The sequence below is a fragment of the Caretta caretta genome, chromosome 1 (assembly GCF_965140235.1).
Source record: "Caretta caretta isolate rCarCar2 chromosome 1, rCarCar1.hap1, whole genome shotgun sequence".
In the NCBI taxonomy this organism is placed as follows: domain Eukaryota; kingdom Metazoa; phylum Chordata; order Testudines; family Cheloniidae; genus Caretta; species Caretta caretta.
Window position 1 is genome coordinate 308,631,390 of NC_134206.1, and position 27,334 is coordinate 308,658,723.

Sequence of the window (27,334 nt, forward strand, 5' to 3'; positions counted from 1 at the left end):
ACATTAGGGGACGAGAGCTAAGGAAGCGTCGTTCTAAGTCATCCATAAAAATCTTGGCATACTGTGGGGCCATGCAGGGACCCATAGCAGTGCCACTGACTGGAAGGTATATATTGTCCCCAAATGTGAAATAGTTGTGGTTGAGTACAAAGTCACAAAGGTCAGCCACCAGGTTTGCCGTGACATTATCGGGGATACCGTTCCTGATAGCTTGTAGTCCATCTTTGTGTGGAATGTTGGTGTAGAGGGCTTCTACATCCATAGTGGCCAGGAGGGTGTTTTCTGGAAGATCACTGATGGATTCTAGTTTCCTCAGGAAGTCAGTGGTGTCTCGAAGTTAGGTGGGAGTGCTAGTAGCGTAGCGCCTGAGGAGAGAATCCACATAGCCAGACAATCCTGCTGTTAGAGTGCCAATGCCTGAGATGATGGGGTGTCCAGGATTTCCAGGATCTTAGGTAGCAAATAGAATACCCCTGGTCGGGGTTCTAGGCATGTGTCTGCACAGATCTGTTTCTGTGCTTTTTCAGGGTGTTTCTTGAGCAGATGGTGTAGTTTCCTTTGGTAATCCTCAGTAAGATCAGAGGATAATGGCCTATAGAATGTGGAGTTAGAGAGCTGCCTAGCATCTCATGGACATTCCATAGTTCAAATGTATCTGAGATGGTAAACCCTTTGGCATGGAGTGGCTCAATGGATGGGGCATGGGAATGGGACCCAGGAGGCCTGGGCTCTTTACTCAGTTTTGTCACAATAGGGGTCTGCTCTCAGATGGGGCCTCTAGGCACAACCGTAATAAAAACAATAAATATTAATCTGCCAAGAGATGAATCTTCAGTATTCCTGTCATTTCCTCTAGCTGCTTCCCCATACATTAGCATCACCTCCATTTCATTTACCGTAGCTTATTCTGATCCTGATACTTATTTTAGCTTGATAGTTGAATTTCTCCTAGTTCTGCTATATCTTTTTTTGAGATAAGATGATCAGCATTCAACACAGAATTCCAGCTGAGGGTGTGCCACCATTTGTACAATAGCATTACAATATTTTCATTATTGACTTCTATTCAGTTGAATGCATCCTAATATTTTGTTTTCTCTTTTGAGCAGCTCTGTACATCAAGCAGATGTTTTCCATAATCTGTCCAAACTGACACTCTGGTCTTTTCCCTACAAGAGTACAGTTGATTTAGAAGCCAGTGAGGTGTATGAGTTCAAATTATTTCTTCCAGTATGCATTACCTGAAACTTGTCAAAACTGAACAGAATCTGCCATTGTGCTACCCAATTATCTAGGTGTGTTAGGTCCCCCCTCGAGTCCCCTCACTAATTGTTTTCAGCTAGCTACACAACAGCTCAGGCTAGGGCATGCTATATATTTAAAAGTTACGTTAACATAGCTGTGTTGATCGGGGTATGAAAAACCTACAGCAGAATCTGTCCCTCTGTCCTTTCCATGGAGGTTTTCATGCAAGTATTCAGTCATATCAGTAATTCATAATTTACATTTAATTGTCATCCTTGCCCCAACATTATTATAGGAATACTCTCTATCTTTCAGTTTCAGTATTGCACCAGGTTAGAAGTCAGATCTTGGAAAGAAGTGTTACAGAAGAACTTTGCACTCTGTTAATCTGTATACATTGTCATTTGTACAGAGGAGAGGTTTCTTGAAGTGACTGCGTATGAAGTAGTACTGTGGAAAGGGATCTGGGGATCATAGTGGATCACAAGCTAAATATGAGTGAACAGTGTAACATCATTCTGGGGTGTATTGGCAGGAGTGTTGTAGCAAGACACAAGAAGTAATTCTTCCGCTGTACTCCGTGCTGATTAGGTCTCAGCTGGAGTATTGTGTCCAGTTCTAGGCGCCACATTTCAGGAAAGATGTGGACAAATTGGAGAAAGTCCAGAGAAGAGCAACAAAAATGATTAAAGATCTAGAAAACATGACCGATGAGGTACTATAGAAAAAATGGGTTTGTTTAGTCTGGAGAAGAGAAGACTGAGAGGGGACATGATAACAGTTTTCAAGTACATAAAAGTTTGTGACAAGGAGAAGGGAGAAAAATTGTTTTTCTTAACCTTTGAGGATAGGTCAAGAAGCAATGGGCTTAAATTGCAGCAAGGGTGGTATAGGTTGGACATTAGGAAAAACTTCCTAACTGTCAGGTGGTTAAGCACTGGAATAAATTGCTTACGGGGGTTGTGGAACCTCCATCATTGGGGATTTTTAAGAGCAGGTTAGACAAACACTTGTCAGGGATAGTCTAGATTAATGGTTCTCAAACTTTTTTTTTGCAGACAACTTGAAAATTGCTGAGGGTTTCGGCGGACCACTTAATGATCTTTCCAAATTTTGTTTGTACCTTTACTAACTATTGTAAAGCACTTTGGATAAAAGCACTATATTAAAAAAAACCTTAATAATAATTAACATTTTTTGTTCTACAAATAAAAGCACACAACTCATATTTTAATATCAGTAGTCTTACCTTTCTAATGGGATTAATGTGCCCTCTCTTCCCCACCGTAGCAGGCCCTGAGCTGGGGCCGGGAAGGAGCGGGGGGGTCTCTCCTTCTCTCCCCCGCCATGGTAGCCCCGGGCTGGGAAGGAGGGGGTCTCTCCCCCACCACGGCAGCCCCCAAGCTGGGGCTGGGAAGGAGGGGGATGGGTCTCTCCTCTGCCACAGCAGCCACAGAGCTGAGGCTGGGAAGGAGGGCCATCTCTCCCCGGCAGCCACAGCCCTGGAGCTGGGGAAAATCACTTCTTTCTCTGGCCACCGCAGCCCTGCATGTCCCAAATTCCGCCTGTGACGTTGCACTCCATATGTTTATGGAAATATGCTTATGACTGTAAATATAATGTAACTGGAATATGCTTTATGCAAAAGGTCTCTTGTAAGGTATCATTATAAAGCTTATGATCTACTGAGTGTGTTCATCCTATTTGTATGAATGTGTCATTCTTGTATCTAAAACTAGAAATATGAAGTTAACCCTGAGGTCCTATTGTAATTATGCAAAGTGTGGGCCATTAATGGTGGTTTATAATCTTGATGGCACCCATTGACTAGGACAATTGGCTGTAGATGGTTTATTTACCTGCAAGCCTTCTTGTGGATGTGGGGGCCAGCCTGTGGGTAATGAAGAATGAGGTCTTACAGTGACATGTGACCATGTCACTTGATACTGGAATCCATCTTATACTTGGTGCTTTTCCATTTAGAGAGAGGGGTAGAAACCCAGAGAGACCAAAGGATTCCCGTCTTGGGCCAAAGCTATAAAAGGGGGCTGCAGTCATGAGAAATCCCATAGTTACCACCTGAGCTGGAACTAACAAGAGCTGTACCGGGGAAAGGATTGGGCCCAGATTAAGGAGGAGTCTAGTCTGTGAAAGAAGCTTATTGGGACATCTCTGAGAGTGAGATTTACCTGTATTCAGTTTCCTACTGTATTAGGCTTAGACTTGCATGTTTTGTTTTATTTTGCTTGGTAACTTATTTTGTTCTGTCTGTTATTACTTGGAACCACTTAAATCCTATTTTTTATACTTAATAAAGTCACTTTTGCTTATTATTGAACCCAAAGTAAGTGACTAATACCTGGGGGAGCAAAGAGCAGTGCATGTCTCTCTATCAGTGTTATAGAGGGCGGACAATTTATGAGTTTATCCTGTATAAGCTTTATACAGAGTAAAATGGATTCATTCAGGGTTTGGATCCCATTGGGAGCTGGATGTCTTGGTGCTAGAGACAGGAGCACTTGCTAAGCTGTTTTCAGTTAAGTCTGCAGCTTTGGGGGCGTGGGTCAGACCCTGGGTCTGCGTTGCAGCAGATTAGCATATCTAGCTCAACAAGGTTCTGAAGGCCCAAACTGGCAGAGAAAACGGGCTCAGAGGTAGTCTGAGCATATCAGGTGACAGTCCCAAGGGAGTCTCTGTGACTGAACCCATCACACCCCCCACCTCCTCTTCTCACCCCACTGCCCCCCCCCCCAAGGCCACCACCTCATCTTACATGTTCATCTTCTCCAGGGTCCAGGCACCTAATTAGTGGAGCCACGCCTGCGTGGCTTCACTAATTAGGTGTGTGACCCTTCATTGTCTCATGTGCAGCCGCCCAGGCGCACACCTTAGAGGGAACTATCCATGTACCACCTGAATGGAGCTCGCAGACCACTGGTTTAAGAACCTCCACGGACCACAGTTTGAGAACCTCTGGTCTAGATAATACTTAGTCCTGCTATGAGTGCAGGGGACTGGACTAGATGACCTCTCAAGGTCCCTTCCAGTCCTATTGTTCTGTGATTCCAACAACCCTTAACCTATTCAAATCTGTCTTGAAGAACCACTTGTGTCATTTCATCTACGTTGAATCTACACCCACTTCGTCCATAAGGCCTGCAATGAATGTAAGGCCCGTAATGTCCCAATTCTAATGTACTGCCAAAATGTATCTAGACCCACTTCTGCCGTACTGTAGACAATGATTCTAGCTAAAATGTACATTCACTATATGTTGCTTTTCCTTCTCCCTAAGTTCTGTCTACTTGTCTGTCTTTCTGTCCTTAGACTGTGAGCTCCATGAGGTGGGGATGGTGCACACTAGTCTGCTTGGAAAGCATTTAGAAAATTGTGAGCACTACCATAAACAAATCATAACTAATAATAATTCTCCGCAACATCCAGGTTCTGGTTTTGGGTCTTGTATTCAAAAATCCATTACTTTTATCTGAATATACATTAAATAACATTTACTAGTGTGCTATATGTGCTATTATCATAAATAAATACTGTGGCCTCTTTTGATCTGAGTGGCTAGTCAAAGTTTAGGACCCCATGGGTGTTCCAGTTGGGAGCAGAAATTTGTGATAGGTACTTCTCTGATGCAGTTTTGCTTATTTACAAAGAACATACAAAGTCCCGTGTCACTGAACACAGAAGGAATCAAATAGCAGGAAGCAGCTTTGTTAGCTCACAGCACGTAAAGCACCCTTTTCAGTGTGCACACCTGAACCGAGAACCTCTCCCCAGGTTTTCTTCCAGGATCAGCCACTGTGCTTTCTGCTGGTCCTTTAGGCCCTTTCTCTCAGGGCTTGTCTACACTGCCCTGCAGTTTGGGCTAAGAGGATGTGCATAGCAGTGCGTACCAAAATGCTGTGCTATAACTCCCTTGTGTGGATGCTGGAGGCAGAAACCAAAACGGTTCCTAGTTTACATAAATGTAATCTTACCGACACACCTATGCAAAACAATACTCAGCAAAACTCCTGGGCCAGTTCACAACTTTTGTTTTAGGTGAGTTTTATGCTTCCAGTTATGTTAACTGAAGGGTAAGTTCACACATATCAGTCTCAATCCCATAATAAGGTTTCATCTAGCTCCTAATAATCTTTACTACGAAACTGTACTTATCAAATCCATTAAAAAAAATTAGGTGATTCACTGTCCTTGCTTTTTTAATGTGTTTGTTCAGTTACTCTCTAATTTGAATCTTCCAGTCATTAGTGCAAATTAGATAGATATGTACTTTCAGGAATGTCTGAGATACATTTTCAATATTTAGTTTAGTTTGTTGGCTAACAGCTACAGTACATTTTTAGCAATGCTGAAAATCCACTTTTAATACATAATGCAGCATTCATTATAAAGATATACATTTTCCTTTATATACCAAAACAAAATGACACCAGTTGTGTAGACTTTTATCATGGAAGAAGCGTGTGGGAGTTGAATTTTTTTTGCTGGCTGTTGAATCATTAGGAAGAGCAATTTCATAACTCAAGCACAGTTTATAGATGGGTTTTGAGAAACGGAAGAAAACAGAGGACAAGAAAGAGGTTATCCTATATTGGCTAACAGATGTCGCTCCATCTCTTGTTTTACTTAAACTGCTGGAATATTAGCCACTCCCTGCTATAATATGTGCATTTTATACTTTTCCTCAAAATGGTTCATTTGGCTATTAAAAGGTATTCTTATCCTTTGGATAATGAATAGGAGTGAAGATGAAAATTAGGACTCTTTTATGTTAGTGTTTCTGATGCTATTGGCAAATTGAGTGCCCAGGTCAGGCATGGAACCAATTTAACAGCAAATGTAAGAACACTTTTTCCAACGTTCCATTTTTAAAACTTTTGGTATCGTTTTCAGAAGGTGAATAAAGGGAAATTTTGGGACTATCAGACTGTTTTCAATAACATCACAAATGCCCCCCAAAGTTATTTTAATATGTGACAAGTGCTTTATCCTTCTCCTAGTCTGTCTTACTTTTTTGCCTAGTTCACACGCAGTTTCTGTTACTACACATTTGTCTATCAATTTTCCCAGCATGTTTGAAGGGGAAATTCCATAGCTCTTCCTTTAGTTATGCAGAATTAGAATATTTACATTGTTGTTTGCTTGGGGCCATGTCATTCCTTTCACTTATTGCTGCATCATACCCACTTCCCTCCAACCTCATGAAAGCCACCCACCAGGCCAGATCCTTGCACAGTATAAAGCGATACAGATCTAAGCATAAGGGGCAGCAGGTCTAGAACCTAGGTCTGCAGATTCCTTAGGCAGACAAGGCCTTCATATTGCTATCTTACAACTCTGGCAGTAGAAAGACTGACCAGATCATGAGCCTTGGGGGCCCACACATCAAATGCTGTGCCATTCACAGAGGGCCTGACTGACAGGACCTTCCTGCCTGGCCCAGTGTGACCATAAGAGCACCCCGATGATAGAAGGTCAAGGGTCTTCTGGTATGTATCAATGAATCTTGATCAGCTCAGTGCACCTCACACATTGTTGTCATGATATTTATTTAAAAGGTGTCTTTCACTTTGAGCTCTGTGCTGGATCTTGGCTAAGAAGTAGCCAGCCATGCTGGAAGAATGACCAGGGTGAAAAAATCACTTTGAAAAGAAGACGGTAGTTTCTTAAGTTTGGTTTTAGCCTTAGAACTTGGAAGCATATTTTTCCTTCTGTTTGTTTGTAACCATTTCTATCCGAATTCCTTCTACTTGGTTTCACTTAAATATCAATCCTTTGTTAATTAATTAATCTTGTTTCATTATACAACTGTATCAGTGCCATGTTTCAAACTGAAGAGTAAAATCTTCAACCAAACTAATAGGCTGGTGCTGTGTACTATCTCTTTAAAGGAGCAGCAAACTTGATAAGGTTTTGTAAGTGCTACAGTCAAAGGGGCTGAGCACTGCAGAGATGGTTTTGGGGAAACTCCGGATTGGAAGTGCTGTAGGTGTCACCGTGCAAGGAGTAACCAGACTGGTGGAAGCCAGGGTGAGGTAACTATGCTGTAAGCAGACTGCTGGTGTCAGGTCTCTGAGCCAGGGTACACAGTCTTTTGGTCTGGTTGAACCTCCAAACCATGATACCTGGAAATACTATTCAAGCCTGGGGAGGAATCTATAGAAATTGGTAAATCTTAGAAAGCACTGGACATCCCAGATGCTCTTGGGTGTAGCCCACGTCAAAACTGCCAAGACTTTTCCTAGATCCATGCTTACTCCATTTGGAGAGATGACATAACACAAGACACCACCAGGGTGCGATCAAATTTGCATTCTCAGGTTTCTGTTCAGGTTGACCATTTGCTCGAAATTGTTCATGCTGGTCATGTAGGGTTTGATTCTCTGGAAAAAAAAAAAGAATGTCATCGAGGTAGATTACAACAAACTGGTCCAGAACATTCCTGAAGATATCATTAAGTGCTGGAATGTGCTGGGGACATTACAGAAATCAAAAGACATAACTGGGTACTCAAAATGCCCATACAGAGTGTGAAAGGCTGTTTTCCATTCATTGCCTTCTCAGATGTGCACCAGGTTCTAGGTGCTGCATTGGTCAAGATTAGTGAAAATTTTATCCACGCCTACCCTCTCCAGTAGTTCGTTGATCAATGGCAAGAGATACTTATTCTTGATGGTGATATTGTTCAGAGGTCGATAGTCTATGCAAAGGCTCAGGGTACCATCCTTTTTCTTGACAAACAGGATTGAGATCTAAGGGGGACATGTAGAAGGATGGATAAAATTCTTTGCTAGATTTTCATTGAGGTATTCCCATAAGGCCCTGAGTTCAGGTTCTGACAAAGAATAAATTCACCCAAAGGGGATTTTGGCCCTTGACTAGAGATTGGTGGGGCAGCCGTAATGCCTATGTGAGAGCAGGGCATTGGCATTTCTTTTATTGACTATGTCTGCAAAGACTCAAAGCTGCTTTCATTGACATTCCCATCCTGGTACACCTGGATCCAACCCAAGCATTTGTAATAGAAGCTGATGCATCCAGTGAGGCTATTGGGGCCATAGTCTCGCAGAGACACGGACCCCAACAATTACTGCATCCATGTACCTAGCGCTCTTAGAAGCTGTCCTTTCAGATTCCCAACAAAGAATGCTACTAGCTCAAAGGTATATACAGACCACAAGAACCTTGAGTATTTATGCAAGGCCAAAGCCCTGAACTAAAGACAGTTTCATTGGGCATTATGTATTGACCTGAAACCAAGAATGGTAAAGCTGATACTGTATCACATAAGGGGGAATACTTCAAGGAGCAAGAAAACCCTAATTGAGAAAAGCCCCTCCTCCTCCTCAAACCTTGCAAATTCCTTGATGCTGCGGTGGAATGGAATCTCCTTACTCTGATTGATTTGGTCAGCTTCTCAAGGCGACCTGTTGACCAAGGAAACTGCAGCTTCCCCAGAGCAACCTGGTAGTGGTTCCAAGAGACCACATTCTGTGATAGAATAACATACATGAATGGTTACATCTATGTCCTACCAGGGTGCCCCCAGATAGAGATACCCTGTATATGCCACGATGCCCCCCAGGTCTGGCATCCTGCTTCTTTTGATGTCCCAGGATGCAGACAGAGATTTAGACTTATGTCAATTCCTGTGATGTATATGCTCACACCAAAGTTCTGTACACAAAACTCCTTAGCACCTTTATGACCCTATAAACCTATCTCAGTCTTGGACAGCAATCATCCTTGACTTTATCATGGAACTCCCAGAATCAAATGGATACAGCACCATACTCACAGTAGTAGATCAGCAGACTCAGATGATGCATTTCATTCCTTGAGTCCAACTGCCCAGAGCCACAGTGACTGCTCTACTTCTGTTTGCACACATCTTTTATCTCCATGGGCTCCCTAACTGCATCACATCTGACAAAGTCCCAGTTCATTTCCCAGTTTGTTCATCCCCAATTTTGGCATGAGATTTGCCAGCTATTTAAACATCTGTACCGGCGTATCATCCATGTACCACCCCCAGACAAATGGCAAACAGAAAGCGTAAAATAAATACTAGAACAATACCTGTGGTGTTTCACCAATTACTGTACTATAAAGATAACTGATCCACTCTTCTCTCATATGCTTAGTTCACATATAACAACACTGACCATGTCACCACAGGCCAAAGTCCCTTTTTCACCAAATATGGATTTCATCCCTGTTTTCATCTCATGTTCCCAACCATCTCCAAGAATCCAGCAGCTTGCGTTATGGTCCAGTAAATCCACTATATCCGGGAAGAGCTCAAGGAACACCCAGCAGAGGCAAAGCAGGTCTATAAGCAATATGCAGCTCACTGGAGGCAAGAGGACCAAAAATCAAGGTTTGGCTATCAATCAAACTTCTTGAAATCAGTTAACTGTCCCATAAACTAGATCACGGTATCTCAGACCATTTCAGATTTTCCAACTTGTTAACCCCATCAGCATTAAACTCCACCTGCCAAGGTTGCTTAAAATATACCCCGTTTTCCATATCTCCCTTTTGAAGCCATTCACGGAAAACCTGTGGCTGAATGCAACCACCTCCACTACCCATCCAGGTCCAGGGCTATGAAGAATACCTAGTTTGGGCCATACTGGATCAAGCAGAGTCAAATATGGTATCTTATGGACTCTAAGGGGTGTGGTCCCAAGGAATGGTCCTAGGAACTGGCCCACCGCATAAGCACCCCCAATCTCATGGAGACTTTCCACAAAAAGTATCCCAAGAAACCAAGCCCAATGATGTTGAAGGGTCACTCCTCTGGGGGGGAGGGGGTGGAGCAGCAGGTTTAGAACCTAGATCAGCAGACTCCCTGGTCAGTGACCACCTTCACCTAACAGTTCTACCAGTAGAAATGCTTGGTGGGGCATGAGTATCGGGGATGCATACACTACAGGATGTGCCAGCCGCAGAATGCCCGGCTGACAGGACATTCCCAATTCCTGATTGGCCCGGATGTACGTTTTAAGCCCAAGGAGGCTACAGGAAGTTTGTTTGTGCAACTAGATGAAACCTCAGCTAGCTAGTGCTACAGACTCCGTGTGCTGCTCCTGATGCCCCGTTCCTGACTGTGGCTTTACCTCTTGACTCTGTTATCTGGTTTTCCCTGCTTCTGACTTCAGCTTCCTGACCTCGGTCTTACCTGCCAGCACCAACATGACCTTGATACCTGACTCTGGCCCCTGGTGTCTGACCTTAGATAGACTCAGATTCTTGGCATCTGACTGTGGCTCTAGCCACTAGGCCAGCTACCCACAACTTTACTTTGACAAGCTATGTCAGTTTATACCAGCTAAGGACCTAGCTCTACATGTCTAGAGCTTCATGTTTTAAAGGTACGTATGGCTAGGTGAGGAAGGCAGGAGTTGGGTATGAATCATTTTCTGTGACATCATACTCCTTCAAGCTTGCAGAGATTTCCCTGGGTGAGATAATGTTTTTCCTCTTTGGTGTCGCTCATGCTATGAGCTGTCAAATTTCCCAAAGATTAAGAAGGGGCTGGGATACTGCACAAATTCCCTAACCCACAGTGGATGCTTTAAGATCTGCAGATTTCCCCAGGTACCTCTATGTGGTTGAAAGACAACGTTCTCTGCCTCCACGACTAGAAGTTTCCCCCCTATTTTTGGCTTTCCTCTAGATCTTTACATGGAAGGACATGATTAAGTCCTTTCATTAGTACTGTAGCTAGAGGCCCCAATCCAGCAAAATAATTATGCATGTGTTTAAGATAAGTGGTCGTATTGAAATCAGTGGGACTACTTTCATGGGTCCAAGTTAAACATGTGCTTAAATGCTTTGCTGGTTCAGGACCAAAATGAGTGCAAATTTTGTGTGTCTCTACTTAGGACTTGCGATAATCACAGATATCTTTCTGAGAGTCCTGTTTGGTTAAATTACACACTAACATGCAAAAGGATAATTGTATGTACTGTATCTAAAAGATGTGTGAGTATTAAAACACCTCACACAGGATCAGCAATCAGTATTATTATAGTACCACCAACCTGCCAAATGTGATGACTCTACAGCTCTAGGCAGTCAGTATTGCTGGTCCTGCCTGACAGGAGCCAAAGTGTAATTATGCTAGAGAGATGTGGGCTTAGCATTTGTCTTTTCCAAAGTTATAAATCTCATTACAACTTCATAGTAATTTTAAATAAAGGCAACTTGTTTTAAAAAAAGAGTTTTGGGATATATTGTCTTTCAATGGTGGAAAGCAAGAAGCATTCAATAAAAACACATCAAAGGATACACAAAAGGACATGTATCAGAATATCTACGGGTCAGAGGCTATCTCCCCTTGTGCACCACACACCACCTCTAATGCTCAAATGCCAGTTGTAACAATATTGAGGTTATTCTGTAACTTCACAGCATTACTCCCACGTATAACACATTTGCTTTCTAGTTACAGTAAGTAAGCAATTGCAGGTATAATTAATTAGTGCAAATTAATAGTGCAGCACTTTTGCTGAACAAACAATGGTAAAAATGCCCAAGATTGCCCACTAGTGAGAAGGTATATAGGTATATGTAGGGGCCAGATACTGGAAAGGACATGAGATGCTTGCATCTCTAAATTCTCACTGTATATGTACAAAAAGGAACCTACATGTCCACAACATTTTCAGATTAGCCTATTTAGGCATGCCTAAATAGATACACTAGCTTTTGTTTGTGCACAGTGGGCATTCCAGGGTCATGCCTACACGGAGTCAGACACACTTAAGTTTCAGAGCAGTGTGTCTAAAGGGCAACTGTATTAGGCATGCTGTTTGTGTGCAGGTAGTAACAGTTGGAGCAATCACAAAGCTACTATCACAGCCAACAAAAAATGCCCTTCAGCACAGAGATCAAGGGCTGAATAGGCATGGAGACTGATTCAAGTGGCACTGTATTTACTTCACACAGGAGTAAATATGGTGACCAGATATTCAAAATATAAAACTGGGAGAGCTAACACCAGACATAGTGAGAATAGAGTACAGGAGATGTCTTTGGAAAAGGTCACGGAGGTGCACACAGGAACACATTGGCAGCTAAGAATTATGGAGAAACGAGCATTTGGCTTTCAGGTTTTTGGTTGGTTGATTGGTTTTCTCCAAAAGATCATATCATTTCAGGGTGACAAACTAATTTGATTGCGAACTAGAAACATTATAAGTCTTGTTGATATCGGCTATGATACAGAACATTCATTCAGACACAAAATCCCTACATTCAAACTGCTTCTTGCATGAAGGCAATTAAATATTGCAAGTTTTATGTTGTTGTACCAATAAAATAAAAACCAGCAGGATCTTATTAAAGGGAAAAAGGCAAAATACCACATTTATTGTGAATACAGAAAGAATCATAGTAAGCAGTTAGTTATAGCTATAACATGCCATTCAATCTCATATTTATTCACACATTCATTCATACAAACACACACACACAGGTTCTGCAAGGTTGTTATCATAGTTACCAGCCTTAGAGTTGCTCATGCCAAGCCACTGGCCAGGTGGCCTGGACATGAGGAGGGAGCAGGGCCTTGTCAGATGCTCATCTGATGCTCCTGGAAGTTGGTTTGCAGAATCAGACCCCAAAGTTCTCACTTTTTAGAGTCTATTTTTATAGGAATTTCTTCCTATGCCAGTCTATGGGAATTGCTTCATCATGCTGTTGCTGAATCAATCAGCAGATAGCACATTCCTGACGGCTCCAAGATGTTATCTTGTTCTTTGGTTCTCCCATTCTTGAGGCTGTTGGGTGGATTCCAGTCTGCCCTCCGGGGGGTCCTCTGGTTATTTCCACTTGATGCCTTCTTCAGCCGATGGACACTGGATTCTTAGGCTGGCACCTCCCTGATCATTCAGTTATTATCTACACCAAGCATCCATCCACATACATCCTCTATCTCTATTTTAATCACAACTGTTAATACAACAAAAGGGCGGGGAGTCTCTGGGTGCTGTTTCTGTTGTTAGAGTATTGCTTTGAGTCTCTCTCTGTGTGAATTGCTTTGAGAATAGACTCTGTCTTAGAATGTACTAACACAATTAGCAGCTTGCAAGTTTCACACATAGAGGGAGAGAAACAGTACCAAAAACCAAGAGACCTCTTAATTAGTAATACCCTGGAATTTAAACTCTGGGGAATCAAACTCATTTGTGATTTTAATACAGAACTTCTTTAATATGATCCAACAATGTAATGGAAGTCTACAATATAATTTTATTTAAAGCTACAGGAGTGTAACATGGATATGGGCACTGTAGTTACTGACAGTAAATAAAACACAGTAACAATTACCCAAGACAGTGAACAAGAGCTAAATCACAAGCTGTTCAAAAACAGGGAAAATACGAGGAAAAGACATATGATACAAAATTAGGTTATTTGTGTAATTCTAATTATTCATCTCCTGCTCTAGTCAGTGTATTTTGTTCTTTACATGTTGTGACAGGGTCAGGCCAGATGGCTACAGGAGAGTGCTAGAAGGGAGATATATTAGTCCCAGATTAAGCAGGTCCATTTTCCCTGGGTAAGGTAACAGGGGCAGTTCCAGAACAAGAAGGAACTTGCTGGAACAAATTCAGGCAGGCAAGCTAATTAGGATACCTGGAGCTAATTAAGAAGCTGCTAGAATCAATTAGGGCAGGCTGGCTAATCAGGGCACCTGGGTTTAAAAACTTCAGTTTGTGGTGTACGTGCGAGGAGCTGGGAGCAAGAGGCACTAGGAGCTGAGAGTGAGAAGGCGTACTGCTGGAGGACTGAGGAGTACAAGCATTATCAGACACCAGGAGGATAAAGAAGGTGTTGGGAGGAGGCCATGGGGAAGTAGCCCAGGGAGTTGTAGCTGTCACGCAGCTGTTCCAGGAGGCGCTATAGACAGCTGCATTCCACAGTGCCCTGGGCTGAAACCCGGAGTAGAGGACGGGCCCAGGTTCCCCCCAAACCTCCCAACTCCTTATCAGACACAGGAGGAGTTGGCCAGAGGGGAAGGTCTCTGGGCTGTTCCCCAACCCACATGGTGGATCAGCAGAGGCTGCAGGGATTGTTCTCCTTCCTTTTTCCCATGCTGGCCAGCGTTAAGGTTAGCTGAGTGAACGGCAGGTTTGAGCCACTTGCAAAAGTGGCCAAACTGAGGGCTGCCGTGAATCTCTGAGGCAAGCAAATCTGCCAACGTGCACAGGACCCACCAAGGCAGAGGAGGAACTTTGTCACAATGTAAAATATTCTGTCTTGATTAATTTTATCTGGTTCAGCAGAGGCACAAATAAGACCATTTTCTTTTGCTAAGAATTTGTGAATTTTAGGGGATGGATCACTCAAAATTGCTCTGTTCTGTTAATTTTCTCTGAAGAATCTGGCACTGGCCACTGTCAGAAACAAGATACTAGGGTTGATGGAACATTGGTCTGACCCATTATGGCCATTCTTCTGTTCTTAAGATCTCAGCTTAATCAATAGATAAATGCAGATTTTTGCAGATAATTATTATCTATTCTACAACACTGGAGAAAATATTAATAAAAAGGAATATAATTCCATTTCCTTCCTAATATATGGTTTCTGTCCAGTACATTGTAGAGGACAGGCATAATTTGTGAAGATTTTCTCTTTGGTGAACCCTTGTTTTACAATGAGATTATCCATACTTCACAGGGATATTGACACAGCAGTGTGAGAAAGCAATCAGTGTGAAAAAGGCATTTGGAAAGGAAGACAAGCTGTGGTTTGTAGGTGTGCAATCTTAGAAACAATATGGATGGAGTTTTCAGTAAAAGCACATGAAGCAGGGGTCTGTTTAATAATCAATAGATATGAACAGGAATACACAGAAAGGAGAGGGCACCATATATTGCACAGTTATTAAAACACTTGCAGAATTATGTCTCTGGTGTGGGGCACTGCAGAAAGTCACTTCCTGGCTCTGCTCAGCTGTGTGAGAAACTCCTCTTAGCCCTGGTCTACACTAGGACTTTAGGTCGAATTTAGCAGCGTTAAATCGATTTAAACCTGCACCCGTCCACACAATGAAGCCCTTTATTTCGACTTAAAGGGCTCTTAAAATCGATTTCCTTACTCCACCCCTGACAAGTGGATTAGCGCTTAAATCGACGTTGCCGGCTCGAATTTGGGGTACTGTGGACACAATTCGATGGTATTGGCCTCCGGGAGCTATCCCAGAGTGCTCCATTATGACCGCTCTGGACAGCACTCTCAACTCAGATGCACTGGCCAGGTAGACAGGAAAAGAACCGCGAACTTTTGAATCTCATTTCCTGTTTGGCCAGCGTGGCAAGCTGCAGGTGACCATGCAGAGCTCATCAGCACAGGTGACCATGATGGAGTCCCAGAATCGCAAAAGAGCTCCAGCATGGACCGAACGGGAGATACGGGATCTGATCGCTGTTTGGGGAGAGGAATCCTTGCTATCAGAACTCCGTTCCAGTTTTCGAAATGCCAAAACCTTTCTGAAAATCTCCCAGGGCATGAAGAACAGAGGCCATAACAGGGACCCGAAGCAGTGCCGCGTGAAACTGAAGGAGCTGAGGCAAGCCTACCAGAAAACCAGAGAGGCGAACACCCGCTCTGGGTCAGAGCCCCAAACATGCCGCTTCTATGATGAGCTGCATGCCATTTTAGGGGGTTCAGCCACCACTACCCCAGCCGTGTTGTTTGACTCCTTCAATGGAGATGGAGGCAATATGGAAGTAGGTTTTGGGGACGAAGAAGATGATGATGAGGAGGTTGTAGATAGCTCACAGCAAGCAAGCGGAGAAACCGGTTTTCCCGACAGCCAGGAACTGTTTCTCACCCTAGACCTGGAGCCAGTACCCCCCGAACCCACCCAAGGCTGCCTCCTGGACCTGGCAGGCGGAGAAGGGACCTCTGGTGAGTGTACCTTTTAAAATGCTATACATGGTTTAAAAGCAAACATGTGAAAGGATTACTTTGCCCTGGCATTTGCGGTTCTGCCTTTGCAAAAGGTTTCTGGGGAGGGCAGCCTTATTTCGTCCTTCATGGTAGGACACTTTACCACTCCAGGCCAGTAACACGTACTCGGGAATCACTGTAGAACAAAGCATTGCAGTGTATGTTTGCTGGCATTCAACCAAAATCCGTTCACGCGGTGGGAGGAGGCAAAATGCGACCTTGTAATGAAAGCACATGTGCTATGTATGTAATGTTAACAGCAAGGTTTACCCTGAAAGAGTGTAGCGACTGTTTTATAAAATGTGTCTTTTTAAATACCGCTGTCCCTTTTTTTTTTCTCCACCAGCTGCATGTGTTTCAATGATCACAGGATCTTCTCCTTCCCAGAGGCTAGTGAAGCTTAGAAAGAAAAAAAAACGCACTCGCGATGAAATGTTCTCCGAGCTCATGCTGTCCTCCCACACTGACAGAGCACAGACGAATGCGTGGAGGCAAATAATGTCAGAGTGCAGGAAAGCACAAAATGACCGGGAGGAGAGGTGGAGGGCTGAAGAGAGTAAGTGGCGGGCTGAAGACAGGGCTGAAGCTCAAAGGTGGCGGCAGCGTGATGAGAGGAGGCAGGATTCAATGCTGAGGCTGCTGCAGGACCAAACCAGTATGCTCCAGTGTATGGTTGAGCTGCAGCAAAGGCAGCTGGAGCACAGACTGCCACTGCAGCCCCTCTGTAACCAACCGCCCTCCTCCCCAAGTTCCATAGCCTCCACACCCAGACGCCCAAGAACGCAGTGGGGGGGCCTCCGGCCAACCAGCCACTCCACCACAGAGGATTGCCCAAAAAAAAGAAGGCTGTCATTCAATAAATTTTAAAGTTGTAAACTTTTAAAGTGCTGTGCTTAAAGTGCTGTGTGGCATTTTCCTTCCCTCCTCCACCACCCCTCCTGGGATACCTTGGTAGTCATCCCCCTATTTGTGTGATGAATGAATAACGAATGCATGACTGTGAAGCAGCAATGACTTTATTGGCTCTGCAAGCAATGATTAAAGGGAGGAGGGGCGGGTGGTTAGCTTACAGGGAAGTAGAGTGAACCAAGGGGCGGGGGGGTTCATCAAGGAGAAACAGAACTTTCACACCGTAGCCTGGCCAGTCATGAAACTGGTTTTCAAAGCTTCTCTGATGCGTACCGCGCCCTCCTGTGCTCTTCTAACTGCCCTGGTGTCTGGCTGCGCGTAACCAGCAGCTAGGCGATTTGCCTCAACCTCCCACCCCGCCATAAACGTCTCCCCCTTACTCTCACAGATATTGTGGAGCACACAGCAAGCAGTAATAACAGTGGGAATATTGGTTTCGCTGAGGTCTAAGCGAGTCAGTAAACTGCGCCAGCGCGCCTTTAAACGTCCAAATGCATATTCTACCACCATTCTGCACTTGCTCAGCCTGTAGTTGAACAGCTCCTGACCACTGTCCAGGCTGCCTGTGTATGGCTTCATGAGCCATGGCATTAAGGGGTAGGCTGGGTCCCCAAGGATACATATAGGCATTTCAACATCCCCCACAGTTATTTTCTGGTCTGGGAATAAAGTCCCTTCCTGCAGCTTTTGAAACAGACCAGAGTTCCTGAAGATGCGAGCATCATGCACCTTTCCCGGCCATCCCACGTTGATGTTGGTGAAACGTCCCTTGTGATCCACCAGAGCTTGCAGCACTATTGAAAAGTACCCCTTGCGGTTTATGTACTCGGCGGCTTGGTGCTCCGGTGCCAATATAGGGATATGGGTTCCGTCTATAGCCCCACCACAGTTAGGGAATCCCATTGCAGCAAAGCCATCCACTATGACCTGCACATTTCCCAGGGTCACTACCCTTGATATCAGCAGATCTTTGATTGCGTGGGCTACTTGCATCACAGCAGCCCCCACAGTAGATTTGCCCACTCCAAATTGATTCCCAACTGACCGGTAGCTGTCTGGCGTTGCAAGCTTCCACAGGGCTATCGCCACTCGCTTCTCAACTGTGAGGGCTGCTCTCATCTTGGTATTCATGCGGTTCAGGGCAGGGGAAAGCAAGTCACAAAGTTCCATGAAAGTGCCCCTACGCATGCAAAAGTTTCGCAGCCACTGGGAATCGTCCCAGACCTGCAACACTATGCGGTCCCACCAGTCTGTGCTTGTTTCCCGAGCCCAGAATCGGCGTTCCACAGCATGAACCTGCCCCATTAGCACCATGATGCATGCATTGTCAGGGCCCATGCTTTCAGAGAAATCTGTGTCCATGTCCTGATCACTCACGGGACCGCGCTGACGTCGCCTCCTCGCCCGGTATCGCGTTGCCATGTTCTGGTGCTGCATATACCGCTGAATAATGCGTGTGGTGGTTAATGTGCTCCTAATTGCCAAAGTGAGCTGAGCGGGCTCCATGCTTGCCGTGGTATGGCGTCCGCACAGAAAAAAGGCGCGGAACGATTGTCTGCCATTGCTCTGACGGAGGGAGGGGCGACTGACGACACGGCTTACAGGGTTGGCTTCAGGGAGCTAAAATCAACAAAGGGGGTGCCTGTACATCAAGGAGTATTTCAGGCAGGACTGCACGGAGGGTTCCAATAAGAAATGGTGCACCTAAGTTATCGTTGTTATTGGAACAAGGAGGTTAGCCTGGCCTCTGATTGATACATGGCTAGATTTACCTCGCTGCACCTTCTCTGTGAGTGACTGCAGTGTGACCTAGAGGAATGAGTCCCCTAGACAGGGGAGGAGGCAAATGAGTACAAAACAAATCTGGTCTATTTCTTGTTTTGACCCACTCCATCTATCTTTTACATCTTTGGCTGGCAGCAGACGGTGCAGACGGACTGCATGCCATCCACATCTCATGGCTGCTCGGCAGAAGATGGTACAGTACGACTGCAAGCAGTCCGTATCGCCTGCCCGCTCACCATAAGACGGTTCAATAGGACTGACTGCAGGACTAAAGAGAATGACCTGGTCAAGTCACTCCAAATTTAGTCCCTGTGCCCATGTCTGCCCAGGCGCTCCTGATCGACCTCACAGAGGCGAGCAGGAGCACCTCAGACATGACGATGACGGCTACCAGTCGTACTGTACCGTCTGCTGCCACAAGGCAAGGGGTTGCTGCTACTGTGTAGCAATGCCGTACCGCGTCTGCCAGCACCCAGGAGACATAGGGTGACGGTTACCTGAGCGGGCTCCATGCTTGCCATGGTATGGCGTCTGCACAGGTAACTCAGGAAAAAAGGCGCGAAATGATTGTCTGCCCTTGCTTTCACGGGGGGAGGGAGGGAACGGGGGGCTGACGATATGTACCCAGAACCACCCGCGACAATGTTTTAGCCCCATCAGGCATTGGGATCTCAACCCAGAATTCCAATGGGCAGCGGAGACTGCGGGAACTGTGGGATAGCTACCCACAGTGCAACGCTCCGGAAGTCGACGCTTGCCTCGGTACTGTGGAAGCGCTCCGCCGAGTTAATGCACTTAATGCACTTAGAGCATTTTCTGTGGGGACACACACTCGAATATATAAAACAGATTTCTAAAAAACCGACTTCTATAAATTCGACCTTATTCCGTAGTGTAGACATACCCTTAAGGTCCCTAAATCCAGAATTTACAGAAATCCAAAGCAGTCCTTGCTTTCCAATATTTAAGAATAGGTTCCAACTGAATCTCAACTGACCTTTTCAAAAATAATAATGGGCACAAGTCAGTGGGAGTTTTGCCTAATGAGGGAGTGCAGGATTTGACCCAATTAGAACAGATTTTTTTTTTCCAGACATTGCATCCAGAATTCTCTCCCTATTCTGGCAAATTTCCCATTGACTAAAAAGAAAAGGAGTACTTGTGGCACCTTAGAGACTAACCAATTTATTTGAGCATGAGCTTTCGTGAGCTGCTGTAGCTCACGAAAGCTCATGCTCAAATAAATTGGTTAGTCTCTAAGGTGCCACAAATACTCCTTTTCTTTTTGCAAATACAGACTAACACGGCTGTAACTCTGAAACCTTCCCATTGACTGTGTACTAAAACCAGGATTTTTCTATGTGCTGGACCCATTGAAGGAACAAGGGGCTAAATTTTGCCGATGGATTGTATGGGTGTAAGCAAGGATAAAATTTCACCCCTCACTTCTGCACTGGATCCAGCACATAATAGGATCTTGGTTTCAGCACTGTACCTTCCCTGACATCATGATGCATTTCAGACATTACTTAGCACTAGTTTAATGACTAAGGCTCCAAACTGTAAACACCCACATTCTTAGCCTTAGATTGTGTTTGCAGGCTAAAGGGCCTAATGTGGTTATTTATCAGGCTTCCCAAATCTTCACTTGGGAGAACACATTTTCTGACACTCCTTTGGCAGAAGGATACATACAAATAAAATTGTATTGCTGATTAGTCATTTTCCTGAATTAGAGAGCACGTAAGAACAAATGGATATAAACTGGGCATCAAGAACTTTAGGCTTGAAATTAGACAAACGTTTCTAATCACCAGAGGAGTGAAGTTCTGGAACACCTTCCAAGGAGAACAGTGGGGGCAAAAATCCCAACTGGCTTTAAGACTGAGCTTGATATGTTTATGGAGGGGATGGTAAGATGAGGCTGTCTACAATGGCATGTAGCTGATCTGTGACTGCTAGCAGCAAATATCTCCAGTGGCTGGTGATGGGACACTAGATGGGGAGGGCTCTGAGTTACTACAGAGAATTCTTTCTTAAGTGTCTGACCGGTGGGTCTTGCCCATGTACTCAGGGTCCAACTGATCGCCATATTTGGGACCAGGAAGGAATTTCCCCCTGGGTCAAATTGGCAGAAATCCTGGGGGGGAGGGGGGAGAGGGGGTTGCCTTCCTCTGCTGAATGGGGCCCAGGTCACTTGCAGATTTAAACTAGTGTAAACAGTGGATTCACTGTAATTCAAAGTGTAAATCATGATTTGAGATTCAGGGCTATTACAGGACTGGGTGGGTGAGGTTCTTTGGCCTGTGTTGTGCAGGAGATCAGACTAGATGATCGTGATGGTCCCTTCTGACCTTAAAATCTATGAAAGAAGCTGAATGGTTTATTTTCCTCACTCCTGTCCCATTTGCCTAGAATCTTAAAGCCATCTCATAAAACCATCCTCGATGCACGTTACTGCACATCAAAGCTTTCATTGTTTTTATGCTTGAATCTTAAAATGCAACTTTCAAGCTTGTTTATTTCAATGAGCATATTATTCAGTACTAAGGGATAGAGAGAGCTTTACTTAAGTGCACCCCAGAGCTGGGTTTTTCCCCCACGTTTCCTGGGTAATATGTCACCATCGGTTGCGCAATCATATCATGTTCCATTATTTGGAGTGATGCACGGTAACTATGACAGTCAGTTGTAACATGTCCCTAAAGGAGACACAACCTGGGAAAATGGAAACAAAAGTCATTATTCTGAAACCCATGACATTCTTCAGAAATAAAATTTAAAAAAAAATTTTTTTAAAAATAACTCCTCCTCCTGGTGGAAAGATTTGAGCTGATTTTCCCAGCAAAGATTGTAATGAAAGCAGACGCTAACACGCAATTAATCCATTAATCTAATCAAGTTTTAATGAAAACAGAAAATGGCTCAGAATTCCATTCTTCTGATAAAAACTGTAATGAGAATAAAAGAACAAAATCAAGTGTTAAGATTACCATGTGAACAAAAATTATACAAACTATCCATTTGATCAAAATTATGAGAATTTTGGGACAAGTGAATGGTATACATTTAATCAGTTATCTGGGCAGTATGATCATGGCATTTTCATTGTTCTCTGTAGATGTTTTGCCACACTTGAGAGAGGTATAATATACTCAGAGCTAGGCTGAAAAAAAAAAACAGCCTAGTAAGAAAGATACAGACAACAAAGGAATGATAAAAACTACACATGTAACAGCTGATGAGAGGAAAGCAGAACACAAACAGGTACTTAAGAGGGTAAGAAAGTAGCCAGTAAGATTAAGGGAGAGAGAAAAATATTCTTCACTGTGGGCTACTACCAAAAGATTTTTATGATTTATTGAAGGGAGCTGTCAAGGGAAAACTTACAGCTTGTTCACATTACTGTACCTGGTAAGCAAACAAATGGAAAAAGAGAGAGTTCCATAAATATCTAATGGTGGAACACAAGGAACACCAACTGTTGTTCCTTGATAGGGTGAAGTATTTCTATTTCAGCTGTGCTAACCTAATGGAAAAACAGATATAAATTATTTGTTGATGTATTTGAAAGTAACATCCCAAGATTTGATCTGGAACAAAGCAGAGGGCTGATCCTGCACTTAAATTAGGGGCCCTAATTATATCTAGAACAGAAGAAAGGACGCATTGCCTCCCTGGACTGCTCTTTTTATTTAAAGACACAGCATTTGGATACCACAGTGAAAATCTGTTTGATGACAATAAGGTAGATCAAATTTAATGTAATAATGAGTTCCTGGAAGCACCCACTGTAACTAAACAGACATTATCAGCTAGTTATCTAACAATTTTCAAACTTGATTCAGAAATAATTTAAGGTACCTCTACCCATTGCCAATTTTTGTAGTTATTCAAGCACATTTCACACTATCTTAATAAATTTTTTCGCTCATGGGTTTCAGAATAATGACTTTTGTTTCCATTTTCCCAGGTTGTGTCTCCTTTAGGGACATGTTACAACTGACTGTCATAGTTACCGTGCATCACTCCAAATAATGGAACATGATATGATTGCGCAACCGATGGTGACATATTACCCAGGAAACGTGGGGGAAAAACGCAGCTCTGGGGTGCACTTAAGTCCACATACTTTTCATATACCAGAGAAACTAAGTCGTCCCCCCTTGAATCCTACAAACATTTATGCATGCTCATTCATAGCTTTATATAATATTAATCCAATTGTTGATGGACTTGAGCTAATAGCTGAATCTGCCCATCCTCCCCCAAACTATTTCCTGCAAGCCTAAATGCATCTTACTTACCAAAGGACTATACAAGGCTAGGCAAGCTGAGGGATACCCCTGATCACTAAGTGAGCATAAGTGTCTCAATTTAATTTTTGTAGCACCTATCCCTGCTTTCTTGCAGTTTAAGAAAGATTCATCACTAGATAGATGGCTTTGCTCTTTCTATTATCCATGATATTTGTTTAGCATCTTGGTTCTTTTGGCTTTTTCTATATCACCTTCTGGTAATGCTGAGCAAAATATGTATCTTTTTCATTTTTTTGAGGATCACAGGTCTTTGCTAATAAATTTGAAATCTGTAGTTCTTAAGTTTTCATCCACGCACATAATTCTTCTTATTGTATTTATAGTCTCTAGAGTCTAAGCATAAAGTTCTACTTTAATCGTGCTGCAGGTTCAAGAAAAAATACCCATCAACTTATATTAAACAGGTTTATTTTCATTTAGGAAGCAAAAGGCAGCCATTTTTTTTTGTTCTGAAATTATATCTGAACCCATCCTACCCTGCCAAAAAGAACAGTAGTTTAAAACCTCCAACATTTAGAATACAAAAAAACCACCATAAACAAGGAAAAGTTTGTCTCCACAATGTGGCTGTTTAATTCTTCTCTTGCCTATGATCACTAAAGAATTCTCTGGTTATATTTTTATAGAATATGAACTATGCGTGTTAATCTACCACTCATACGCATGTTGAGTAGTCCTTACTTTCCTATTGTCCAATTTATATCAGTGGAACCACTTGAGAAGTAAAGTGCCACTCGAACTGATTAAGGGGCTAGAGACAGCAAATCGGAGCATTTAAAGTGTGAAGAGTAAATGGGTTCAGATAAGCTACAAATTTCTGGGGAATTCACTTTATTGTTCAAATAGTTATTTCGGTTTTTCTCATATCATGCAGATAAGTCAGTAAAATAGAATAAAGGACTATTTTCTTTGGCACGGCTTCAGTTGAGGCAAATCTCAAAGTCCTCATCAGATAAAGATCCCATTGTTTCCAAAGGGAGTTTTGATTGTGTAAGAATTGAATAAGGACTGTAGGACATGGCCCTTCATTTTTAAAGGAAAAATAAAAAATAGTAATTGTTCTTACAAGAATAAAAAGAATAAAAGCCTGATTGTGCTTTTCTTTGGAGTCAATGGGTTTTTGCTTGATTGTCAATTAGAGCAGGATCAAGGCCTCTGTAGACTACACTGAACATATACTTTTGCTAAACTCAACAGACCTGGGCCTGCAACTCTTACTCATGCAAGCAGATCCATCGAAGCTCAAGGTTTACTCATTTGAGTATGGTTGCAGACCCTACTGATAGGAGTATATTTGCTCATATGAAGAAATTTATTTCTAATATTTGACCAAATATAATTTGCATGTTACACAACTACAAAACAGACTGAGTTCAAATAATTGAAAATAAAGAATGTGAAGTAAATCTGTAAAATTTCTAAACACGAACTTCAAAACAGCAGCGATTATTTAATAATTTCAAATACACCAAATTTCAGCAGTTTTGCATGTAGGGTCAACACTTCTCAGTCATGACATCTATGATATATGTCATGTCATGATATATAGTTAACATATCTACAGCATCGACAAGTTAACTGCATTGTTTTACTACAAAATGCGGTAATGTAATGCTAATACAGCTGTGTATGAAATAAGTATGCTGCAAACCACCATGTCCTATACTGCAGGTACATACAACCTAACCTTAGATGTGAGGAATAGCTCATGATCTTGCTAGGGACATATTTAACATGGATTTAATTTATGATTCAAGTATTTTCCATATATGTGTCCAACTGACTAGGAAATTTGTTGGTTTTGCTACATTTGTTTACAGCACCAGTCCTGCAGTGGATTCCACAGAGGCCCAGAGCTCTGTGCACACATAATCCATTACAAGATCAGGGACTAAAATGATAGCCTGTTTTGAAGATATTGTAAAGATCTGTGAAATGGCATTAGTCGTTTGGGTTTATGAGACATAAATGGGACAAATTTGACAAGATATTAGATCAACAGTTTGGTTCTGAAATGTGGTTCCTGGAACTGGCAAAAAAAAAAAAAAAGGGGGGGTGGGGGAAGAATGGGAAAGAAGAAAAGAAACAGTAAATTGAAATTAGTTAGAGAATATCAAACAGTGTTATTAATGGGGTATATTCAAGCTGGTAGACAATCATTAGCGAGGGACCCATAGGGAGCAGTTTTAAGGCTATTAGAGTGCCTTATCTATCATAAATGACAGAAATAAGGGAATGAAGAATAAGATATCTAAATGTGCTGATGACAATAACAGAATGGAAGATCAAATATTAGTGACAATCTCTGGATTCAGCAAAATGTTTGTCCATTAACAAAATGGGCTGTTAAGAAACTAACATCATTCATCAAATTATGTGAACAGGAAATAGACTGAATGAGTTCCCCTAAAATGATTTTTTTTCTTTGTTGATTGTACACTGAGCATGGCATCAACTGAGATATTTCTTGTCGGGCGGGACAAATCCGGTCCCCACACCCCGCTGAAGGGACCCCGTTCCTATCCCCATTTGTCTCTCTTCCTTTTCTTGTAGGGACCCTGGGTCTCCCTCAGCTGGGGAATCTCCCCTCTCTCTTACCCACACAGTGCATGAGCCAGTGCCACCCTGAGTCAAGTTCTTGGTGACCTTTGCTGTGCTCCACCATACAGAAACAGACTCCCCATGCCCCAGGTCAAAACACCATTGGGCCAGCCATCGCGCCATCTGGCCAGAGCAGTGGCTGGGCGAAATTTGAGTGGCACTGTGACCCAGTGTGCCAGATCACAGTGCCTTTGTATGGAGGGGGTGGACAAATTTTCTCCAGACCGCTCTGGCAGCAGCCATACTGATTTACAGAGGACATTGTGTAAAAGCGGTCAAGCAATGCCCCCTTCCCATCCCTGCTCAGTAGCCTGTAGAGCTTTGAGCAAGTGCAAAAACCTTGGAGAGTGGGGAAGCATTCCCCCGCCAGCTGTTAAGCAAACTGGAGTGAATTAGATCAGCAAGGTATAGCAGAGACTGGAATGTTAGGAATTATTAGTTTTATAATAAACACTACTTTTAAAGAATAGGCAGATATTTTTGATCACTGTGGTAGGGCATGCATCTGTGCAGTGGGAGAGAAACAATAGGAACCCTCCTTGGAGTTTCTGGTTTATTTTTGCAAGAGCATTGTGCACCTAAAAACACATACACAAATCAGAGCCAGGGACCACATTCCCTTCATGCAGCTTAAATCCTTGAAAACAAAAAACCCAAACCCAGAACCATCTATCAGCACAAAACAACACACAGAAGACCGTGTTGTTGCTAAAGCTCCCTGTCCTGACTTTAACAGCAACTCCTTTCTCTCACCTGAATGCCCAGCCATGGTTTTAAGGTTCTGATACTCGGGTAACAAGGCTCAGCTGAGCCCAATTACTTCCCAGCTGGGAATATCTTCCTGAGCTGACTCTGAAACCCCGTGCTGAGATTTAACTCAAAGACATGTTCCTCTGTTGGCTTGTTTCATACTGTTTGTGTTTATAGAAGTTCTGGTTTTTTAGTGGTTTAGAATTTAAACTGCACATAGGGATTCCACTGGGATAGGGAAGGCTAAGATTTTGTCATGGTTATTTTTAGTAAAAGTCACAGACAGGTCACGGGCAATAAGCAAAAATTCATGGAAGCCATGACCTGTCTGACTTTTGCTAGTGCGGCTCCATGATTTCCCCGGCCACCATGGTGGCTGGGAGCTGTGGGGTACCCCCTCTGTCAGCGGCAGCTGAAAGCTGCAGTGCCTACCCCCCCCCATCCACCCACAGCAACTGGGAGCTGCAGGGTGATCATATTTCCCAAAGAGAAAACGGGACACCCCCAGACGCTCACCCAAGGTGCCCCCCTTCCCGAGGCTGTCGCCCGCTGCCGGATCCCTGAGGACGCCCCCTCAGGAGGCTGTCGCCTGTTGCTGGAACCCTCCTGGGGCCCTGCTGGCTGCTAGCTCCAGTCCCTTGTCCCCTGGGGCTGAAGTAGAAAATGTCACACAGGTCTCTGGAGGTCAAACATTACATGACTTGCATGACATAGCCTTAATTATGGGTGGGGAAAATCCC